General features: G+C 44.1%; 1 long non-coding RNA gene across 1 annotated transcript in view; it reads left to right on the top strand.

Moving 5' to 3' along the window:
- The first annotated feature begins 4356 nt into the window (after positions 1-4356).
- The window catches only part of LOC141567289 (uncharacterized), a 116644-nt gene continuing 111505 nt past the window's right edge, over positions 4357-9495 (top strand). Inside the window, exon 1 of the long non-coding RNA XR_012489818.1 lies at positions 4357-4447. This is a non-coding gene — a long non-coding RNA (uncharacterized LOC141567289). The remainder of the gene's footprint in view (positions 4448-9495) is intronic.

Here is a 9495-nt window from a genome sequence, read left to right as displayed (position 1 = left end):
AAAACCAGACTCCACTTAGCGTGTCATCCACGGAGGGGGAGGGGTTTTGCCTGTGCCAGATGGAAGGGAGCGTCGGGGTGGGGCGGGGTGGAGAAGGGGGAGGCAAGTATCCTCGGCAGAAACCGTGACAAATACTCCAATACCTTCCCTTGACACTCCCATAATCCAAGAAGGGCTAAAATTGGCTGTAGAACTTGTGTTATGAAACCAGAGCAGATCAAACAAAAGAAATAAGCACAATTTGAGTCAGCCAGACGATAATCCTTGCGGAGAGCATGCGAATCCAAGCGAAAATAGATCAGAGACATTTTCCCAAGAGACACAGAGTTTGGAGATCCTGGGACCAAACCCCTCACGTGAAAGATGGGGATAGAGGGGAGCGTCCCTGGTGATAGAAAACAAGCTTGGCCTGTAGAGTCAGAACTGGACTCGAACCCAGCTCTCCTCATTCAGAAGTCAGTCTTCACAACTAATTCTGGATCTGACCCTTTATTTGCCAAACCTACAGTCAGGCACACGAGCAGGGGACAACTCACATGATGTCAAAGCACCTTGTGTATAGTGCATGCTGCCATGTCCACACACACACACACACACACACACAGCTTTAGTTTGACAAGGTCTTTTTTCATCAAGTACCATAGGCCATTAGTATTACTTAAACATCTGTGTTCACTGCCCCTGAATTCAAAGGCACAGCTTGTGGAATCTAGAATCAACCTTAGTCCAACCCCTTTATCTCACAGAGGAGGACTGGAATCCAGAATGGACCAGGTTGAAGAGTCACTTAAAGCAGGAACCAAGGCAACCTGCCCCCAGGTCCAGTGCTGTTTCTGGACTGCAGGAAGGAGAGCTGTGTTCTTTAACACACACGCCTTACCTTCTCTTCTCAAGCAGATTCTCAAAGGAAGGTGGTAAAGGTTGTAGGCAATTTCTAGCATATTACTTTGTCTGGGGCTGGCAGCTTGGCACACTGATTATTAGTGCATTTCTGAGGAAGTCCTTTAACTTCTTTGACAGTTTTCACCATCATGGGATCAATCACAACCATCCATTACATAAACATTAACTGAAATGTCCACTATGTACTCGACACTGCTGGGTGTTTTACTTTTCATCTCTTTTGATTTTCATAATACTATACTGCAGTATCATTAGTTCCATATATTTTTTTTTTTCACAGAGGGGAAACACAGCTTGAAGAGGCTAAGCAATTTCTTTAGGTCATAGACTCGGGAAGGGGCAGAGTTGGGATTTGACCCTCTGTTGGTTTCTATGACGCCAAGCACCTCCTATATGTGGTGATTTGTACTACACCATGGGCAGTGCACGAGGCAGGCCCACAGTCCCAGGGTGGTATGGGGCTAGGATTCACAGGATCCCACCCTCTTCTGGGCTGCTCAGCTCTGCTGTGAGTGCCACATTACATCTCAGTTTTATAAGCCCCTCCCAGAAGCTCAGGATGGGTTCCTGACAGATAAGACCCGGAGAAGCTGTGAAGGGGCTCATAGCAGAGCAAAGATCACTCACTTGTGAGGACTGATCTCCTTGAGGGGTTTGACCCACAGATGTGAAGGGAACACAGTGAGAGTGGATCCAAAAGGGATTGACTCCGACTGCAGAAAGGATATAGAACTTGGGGGATAGTTTAAAGGAGGTTAGCTGATGGAGGCCCCCTCTGTGTTTTATGTGAACACACTTTCAGAGCAGACCCTGGGAACTTCCTACACAGAATAAGAATTTCCTCTAGTGTCCCTGATGGCATTTCATTTCTGCTTTAATGTCTCCAGGAACAGGAAGCTGATTACCTTTCAGACTATTGTAATTATTAGCAAGTTCTAGTCTTAGTCTGTCTCCCAGATATGTCCATGCATTGAGTCCAGATCTGCCCTTTGGTTTGCAAAGATGAAATCCGCTTGCTCCCTACCCAGGTGTATTTGGGATAATTTGAAGACAACTTTCATTTTTTATGTGTGCTCCTCAAAGTGTGCTGAGCAGAGTAGAAAGTTTGCATGATGCTAAATAGGTGTCCTCTATAAAACAAACATATCAAAACAAACAGACAAAGGCACAAAAATAGCCTTCTGTGGGCATGCTAGGTTAAACAAGGTCAACCAGGTATGTTTCCTGCCAGACTGTTCAGAACTGTTACCCAGCTGCTGCAGAGTGCCAGCTCCAGGAGGAGAATCCTGGGCAGGCAACGTTTCCCAAACTTTTGACCTCCCAAATTTTTGAACTCAAAACTATTTTTTCTTCCAGTGTATGTTTTACTACTTCGCATATATACTATTAGAAATACTGTTTGGAAAATGCTTCCCTACACAAATCTATGTTCTTACTCTCGGTATCGTCTCCAACCTAAAAAGCCAGGCTCCTTCAACTATTCATTTTGAGACAAAATGTTGGGTTTCTTTATTATCTCCTTGTTCTCTAGGAGGGCTGTCAGATTAAAATATAGGATGCCCAGTTAACTTTGAATTTCAGATAAACAGTCTTTTTTTTTCTTTCTTTCTTTCTTTCTTTCTTTCTTTTTTTTTTTTTTTTTTTGTATAAGTGTCTTCCATGCAATATTTGGAACATACTTCTATGAAAAAAAGAATTCATTGCTTATCTGAAATTCAAATTTAATGGGATGTCCTGTATTTTTGTTTGCTAAGTCTGGCAAACCTAGAAGCCCCCTAAATGTCCTCCTTTCCTTGAAAAATGTGACCCTCAGAAATGGACACAGTGTCCCAGAGGTGGACCATGACTGAGACAATTGATATCCTTCAGAGCCACCATCAACTCTGCTTTTCCGTGTGACATTTTTAAAAGGAAAATGGTAATATTTTTATGAATGGTCGGTGGCCAGTCTGAGGTTAACAGATACCAGATATCTTTCTGAATCTACTGGCAAAATCCAGAAGCCAATTTTCCATCCCTCACCCCTGTTCATAATTATATTTAAGTTTCTCTGGTGTTAGTGTTAGGGAGCTTGATCCAAATATCATTTATAATTTTATTTTCATTGTCTGTCTTCTCTATTAAACCATACGAAACTGAAAAATAGGGACCAACCATGGCTACATTGGTCAGTTGTATTCCCCAATCGTTAGCACAGGTTCTGGCATAAGTAAGTGTTCAAACATATTTTGAATAAATGAATGAATGAATCAGTCACACATTGCTTGGAAAGTAAACCAAATAAGCTAACACTCCGAGGAGAAGAGATTGCTAATGGGAGATTTCCTCGCGGTTGGGATTGTCATCCACCCCAAGCTTTCCCAGACCCGTGAAATTCTGTTCACCTGTGCTGAAGCCAATTCTGTTGGAGGATGTGTGTGCAAAACAAGAACATCTAATTGCTATGACTAAAATAAAACATTTCAACCAAACACAAGCCGTTTTTAAGAAGTTGAACTACTTCTTGGAGCCTGCAGTTTTTATCGAGGTGTGGAACTTGGCCCTCCAAAGCCGGCTGGCCTGTGCCCAGTGGGTGTGGGATTGGGGCAAATCACCCTGGGTCTTCCCACAGAAACATCCGGATCCAAGAGGAATTAGGCAAAGTGAACAAGGACAGCCTCAGTAGAGCCCTGAGCTGCCAGCAGGACAGGTATAGGAAGCAGGACACATCATCCCATAGCTTTGATTTGGTGAACGTGCATTTGATGTCTGGCATGCGGAACCCGAAAGGCCTGGAGTTTTTGCCACAGTACATAGAACTGGGCACTGCCCACTCCCAGCATGAGCTCACTCAGGTTTGGGGCTTGTCAGTATTGAAATCATCCTGGGGACTGTCCCTGGAGCAGGTCATCACTTATCTGAAGCTCGGCAGCTGTGGTTTCAGTGTTGGGGAGGGTTAACCATGGATTTATAAGATAAAATACAGCAGAAAGCAGAAAAACACAGTGAAAAGAGCCCTGAGTCTCAGGCAGGGAGCAAAGTGTTGTCAAACTTGAGTTGTTTCCTGCGGATGAGTATGAAGAGCTAAGTTCAAGTCCCAACCCTGCCATGTGTTAGCTCCAGGCCCTTGGGCAAACCTTTTAACCTCAGTCTTTTTATCTGTGAAATAGGAACAACCATGCTGACCCAAGAGTTGTGAGGCTTAGATAAGACGGCAGATATAAAAGCCCTGCGAACTGCCAAGTGCTCAATCAATGTGAGAACTGTTGCGACACAGCGTCCCCTTAGCCCAGTACTATGGTCTCCAGCACTAGATGTATCTAGTAGCTTCCTGCCAGGAGAGCATAAAAGAGCACCCAACTGGGAGAAAAGAAGGATGTTCCTTACACAGCCTGAAGCAAAATAAAAAGAGCTTCAAATTACATTATGCAATTCCCTTTAATTATGGAAGAAAACATTTTCCAAGCCCACATCTGAAAACATAAAATCTCAGTGAGCAGGAGTCTTTCGACTCTGAAAACATCACTTGGGAACATCTTTATGGGCCTGCGATATAAGGCTATAGGTGAGTCTTTAATTCTGCATGAATGTTCCTATTGGTCTCCCTGGAGTCTGTTGCTGGCTCTGGGCAAGGGCCTTGCTGCTTTTGTGGTAAACAGGAGCAAAATGTACACAAATGTAGCTCGAGTTCAATGGAGGGAAAATAATGCAGGGTGTTGTGGCTGATAAATTACTTGCTACTTCCTCTGTTGTGAGATGCTGCACTCGCTGGGGGAAAATTTGTTAATGTGTAAATTTGTGTGTACATGAGTTTATGGTGCCAAGGCAGTAGGGACAGAGTCAGACATCTTGCCTTGGAAAGGTTTTCCTGCCGGGCTCGGTCTGTTTCTTCCTCCACTGTCATAATTCCCGCAGTGGTTACTTATGGAACGTACTACCTCGGGTGCCACCACAGTCCCCACCAGGACCTGCAGACTTCTGACTTCCCATCCTTATGTTTATTTCTCAGCATTGCCAACTCTATGCAAAGAGCACTCCAGGCTTGGAGCTGGGCAGAGGCTCTGCTTACAACTCTGGGAAGGCACAAGGCAATCTTTATGCAACCCGACCTGCCCATCCTCCCCTCCTTGCCTGGGCCAAGAATAGTCAATGAGCGTGTTCTGGAAGAAACCCCACCTTGTCACTGGGTGCTCGGAGCCAAGAGAATGGGGAGCAAAGCTGCAGGCACATGCATGAGACCAAGCCTCAAAGCCCAAAGCTCTAAAGTCAGAGGGTTCAGCTCTGATAACACCACTTTTCTAGTCCCTCTCCAAAGTCTGGCTTAGTCTTGATGGTACCCGGGGAAAGAGGGTGTCTCCCAGCACCCACTGGGATTATATATACCATGCATATAAATACATACGGGTGTGTTCACAGAGGCAGCATTTGTAAGAGAGTATTTACATGCAAATATGCATTTCCAAGAAAACACACACAAGTGCACTTATGAACCCAGAGATGCACACTTATCTATGCTTTTGTATGAGTAGGCCTATCTTCAGAGATAGTCTCAAAATGCAAATCTGGTCTCTGCTATAAACATATCAATGGCTTCTAAATGCTCTTAAGAAAAAGGCTCAAATCCTTAATAAGGCCTGGAAAGCCCTTCACGCGTGGCCCCTGTGTGCCTCTTGCAGGCCCATCCTGCACTCTGCTAAGCTCCCCCTCTCTGCACACCAGCTACACTGACCTTTGTTTAGTCCTTTGTATGCACAAGGTTCCCTGTCAGTACAGGACATTTGCACATGCTTTTCTCCCTAAGTGGCATGTTCTTCCCTCCTCTCTTTTTTCTAGAAATTATCTAGCCATCCTTGAGCTCTCAGCTGAAACCCGACTTACGTCTTTGGGGGAATGTGTCCTGAGCTCTCCCTATTGGTCAGATTTCCTCAAATCACCCTGCATCTCCTTCGTAGCACCGACCACAGTTGCAGTTTTGTATTTGCGTGTATTTTATAAAACACACCCTCCCCTTACACACAGACTCAGTAAAGGCAAAGGTAAACTGTTTGTGTTCACCCAGTGATCTTCAGCACCTAGTAGGTTCTGGCACATAAGACTACACTAGACAAGTATTGAATAATCAAGGGTGTGTATACTTACCTAGCAGGAGGGGTTAGCATATGAACCAGACAGTCTGTCGGTAGCACTGGGGTAGCAGTGGCACTGTGACCGCTGGAAGAACATGTTTACTGCTCTAAAGCACACAGAAGAACGCTTAGGAGCCCCTGTGTGTGTACTTATCCACGGGAGAACATTTAGGCTGGAGTATGTCTGTATCCTCTATGTGTGTACATGGGGATATACACAAAAGAGCACAGATGTGAACAGGTATCTGAAAACGCATGTGTGTATCTGTGTGGCTACAAGTGTTGGCATCAGTGTCAAAGTGTGTGTGTGTGTGTGTTTATGTGAGTGTGTGTGTCTACAGAGGTGTAGGTATATGTATGAGTCATACTCTTCTCTGTAGCTGGAGCTGGGTGGGTCCCCCTTCAGATTTCTAAGTAGGAGGCTTATGTACATTAGGCAAATTGATTCATAGAGTCCTTAGTAGGATTTGACTTAACGAAGGCAGAGTGTCTAGGATGAAGGAGCAACATCCTATCACTGGAGCTAAAATTCCCTTTTCTTCCTGTGCTGTTACTGCCCCATCTTGGGACCAGGTGACAATGATTCTATTGGGGGAATGACTGTGGAGATGCCCTGTTGTCACCACACACACTTTAAGTTAAGTGTCTATTAGCCTAAAGCAGTTGATTATCACCTTCCTCTTTTATAGTCATGTTTTATTTATAAATTGTTTTTTTGTTAATCTATATTGTTTTACTTGATAACACAGGAAAATAGGATTCGGTTTATTTGAGAGAATGATTATTTTTGTAAATGCGTAGAGCTGCACGGGATTATTTTTTACATGCCTACATTGTGTGCCCTTGAGTGGGGAAGGGTGGAAAGGGGAAGACAGTGTGATCTCTAGGTCCCCAGATTTTGATCCTCAGAGCATCTGTTTCGCGGTCCCGTGGAGGAAGTTGTGGCAAAACAGATTACTGGCCCTCCACCATAGCCTTGTTAGATCAGAATCTTGGGGGCGGCAGGGGTGGGGGGTGGAAGGTGTATTGTCTGAGAAGTTCCTGCAAATCATTTTGGGGCTCTGTAGGGTTTGGGACCCACTGCAATAAAATAAAATAAAATAATGCCAGGAAACTCACACCAAAACTGGCACCGCTGACCCTTCCACAATCCTATAGAAAGAGATTTCTAGGGCTGGCCACTAGGCCCTTGAGGTTGACCCTAGGTTCTTTTAGGCTGAGGAAGCTAGGTGAGTATTTGAATTTATATAGAGAGACTGTGGGAACTGAAACAAGACAGGGAGGCTGAGTGTATGTGAGAACAGGCTTATTGGTACAGTACATATCACAAGAACAGTGAGTACCTCTCAAACAAAACAAAACAAAACAAAACAAAACAAAACAAAACAAAACAAAACAAAGCAAAACAAAACCATCCACCAACAGATTGTCAGGGTTGTCTGTGATATTTAGAAACATCTAATAGGCTTTCTGTAAAGAGAAAAACTAGGCAGTAAAATAGAGCCAGAACTGGGATAATGAAAGAAACTCCCCAGAAAAGGCAGCTCTGGCTTTTGGATCCAAGGCCTGGGGCTGCAAAGTTGGTTGTGGTGTGGTTGAAAAGAAAACAGGAGTTCCCTAGGACTCCCCTTTCGCCTTCTCATGGCTGTTGTTATTGTGATTTTAAAAACTGTTTTCTCTTCCTGGAAAAATGAACACATTCAGAAACTCCCATCCTCGTAGCACTAGAAAAATAATAACAAAACAAGCCAGGAGAGATTGTCCCCCCCTCACCCTTATGGCTGACCCCACCTGACTCAGCCTGGGTTTCCAGGTCACTGAATTGAGGAGGCGATGGGTTCACTCAATGTCCATCCCACCCTGATATTCTCTAATGTGAAACCTCAGATACTGACACAGACCGGGGCAGAGAAACGGGAAGAGCACCCCATGTGCAGATGTCAAGGGCTTCCTGACCCAAAAGTAGTGATTTGACTCAGTGCAAACCAGTGTACTGTTCCCAGGTGCCTGTATCGGCATCCTGCCTGGCAGGGGCAGCTCACTCCCATCGCGCTGAAAAGTGGTAAAGGACAGTGTGCTGCGGGTCTCAGCGCAACCTGCTTTCCTAGTTTATGCTTAGCCACAACCTACCTAAATGGCAGGGGCTTGACCCTTATTTCCAAGGCTCAGAAATTAATCAGGCCTCTCCAAAAATAAATTAAATAAATAAATAAATAAATAAATAAAAATCTCTGGAGAATAAACAGAATGTACCCATTAAAAATGTCCCATTTCCTCCAATGGGTTATGGGATCTTCAGCTACTTAGTTAACCCCCCGCACATTTCAGTTTTCTTATTTATCAAATGGGGACAAATATAATCATTAGCCATTGTTATCGCAACAGGTGCTCTGTGGAACAGAAACCTGCTGGTACACTTTTCAAATGGTAGGTGTCGGTCACTATATAACTTGAATAGACTTATTTTAACACAAGTCCACAAACTAGGGCAGTGGCATTTAACAAGGCAGAAAAAAACCCTGCCCTGGGAGTTCCGTGGTGAGTTTCCCGTGTTTTGAAATCAGATCAGAGCCCAGGTGCAGAGAGCATGCTTTCAAAGACACAAGTATAGAAACACATTTTCATCTCTAGCAAGGGGTGGGGTTGGGGGGAACAGCACATTCTGTTTAATTTACAAAATGTATCTCTGTAACCTTGTCCCTAAAAATGTGGTCCATGGACCACCCATATTGGAAAAACCTGGCAAACATGCTAAAATGCAGATTCTTAGCCCAGCTCACATGTCCCAATCCAGAGGCTCTGGGCTGATGCCTCTTTTGTACCCCATAAAATTTGAAAACTGCTGACCATTGTACATTGCTAGGCCAATAGACCAGTAGAAATTATGATATCTGGATCATATTACACATAAAATATATTCAAGGAAGCATTTGAAAAAGTTTTAGCAGTGAGTCTAAAATTTTATGAATAATCAAATTCCATTTTCATTTAAAAATGTATTTTTACACAATTAGATGGCCATACTTAGGACAAAGCCTGGGAGCATGTGCCTCCCAGATAACAATGGCTATCTCAGGCTGGTAACGTTACGGGTGATTTATCTCATTGTGCGCTTTCAAATATTTTTAAATGTTCTACAATGAGTTCTACCACCTTTATAGGAAGCAAAAATGTGCTTTTAAAATAAAAGCACTGGAGCCAGATGTACCTCACTGAAGACTTCCTGAAATCTTACAGAATTTTAGAGAAAGAAGGGAACACAGGACTCATGTAAACTAAACTCTTTCTCATTAGAGATGATGAAACAGATCTAGAGAAGCAAAGTGACCTGTCGGAGGTTGCCCAGCCAGTTAGTGAATGGGCGATGCCAGACCCCAGGTCTCCAGGATCTTGGGCCAGAGGGCTCTGAAGTGCTCCGTGCTGGCCAAAGACCTGCCTCCCTTCCTTCCACGCCTGTGAGGGTGACGGAAGGACCACAGGAAATCCA

This window comes from Rhinolophus sinicus, linkage group LG10 (genome assembly GCF_036562045.2).
Source record: "Rhinolophus sinicus isolate RSC01 linkage group LG10, ASM3656204v1, whole genome shotgun sequence".
In the NCBI taxonomy this organism is placed as follows: Eukaryota; Metazoa; Chordata; class Mammalia; order Chiroptera; family Rhinolophidae; genus Rhinolophus; species Rhinolophus sinicus.
Note: the sequence above shows the minus strand (reverse complement) of the source record. Positions and strands in the feature narration are given on the sequence as shown.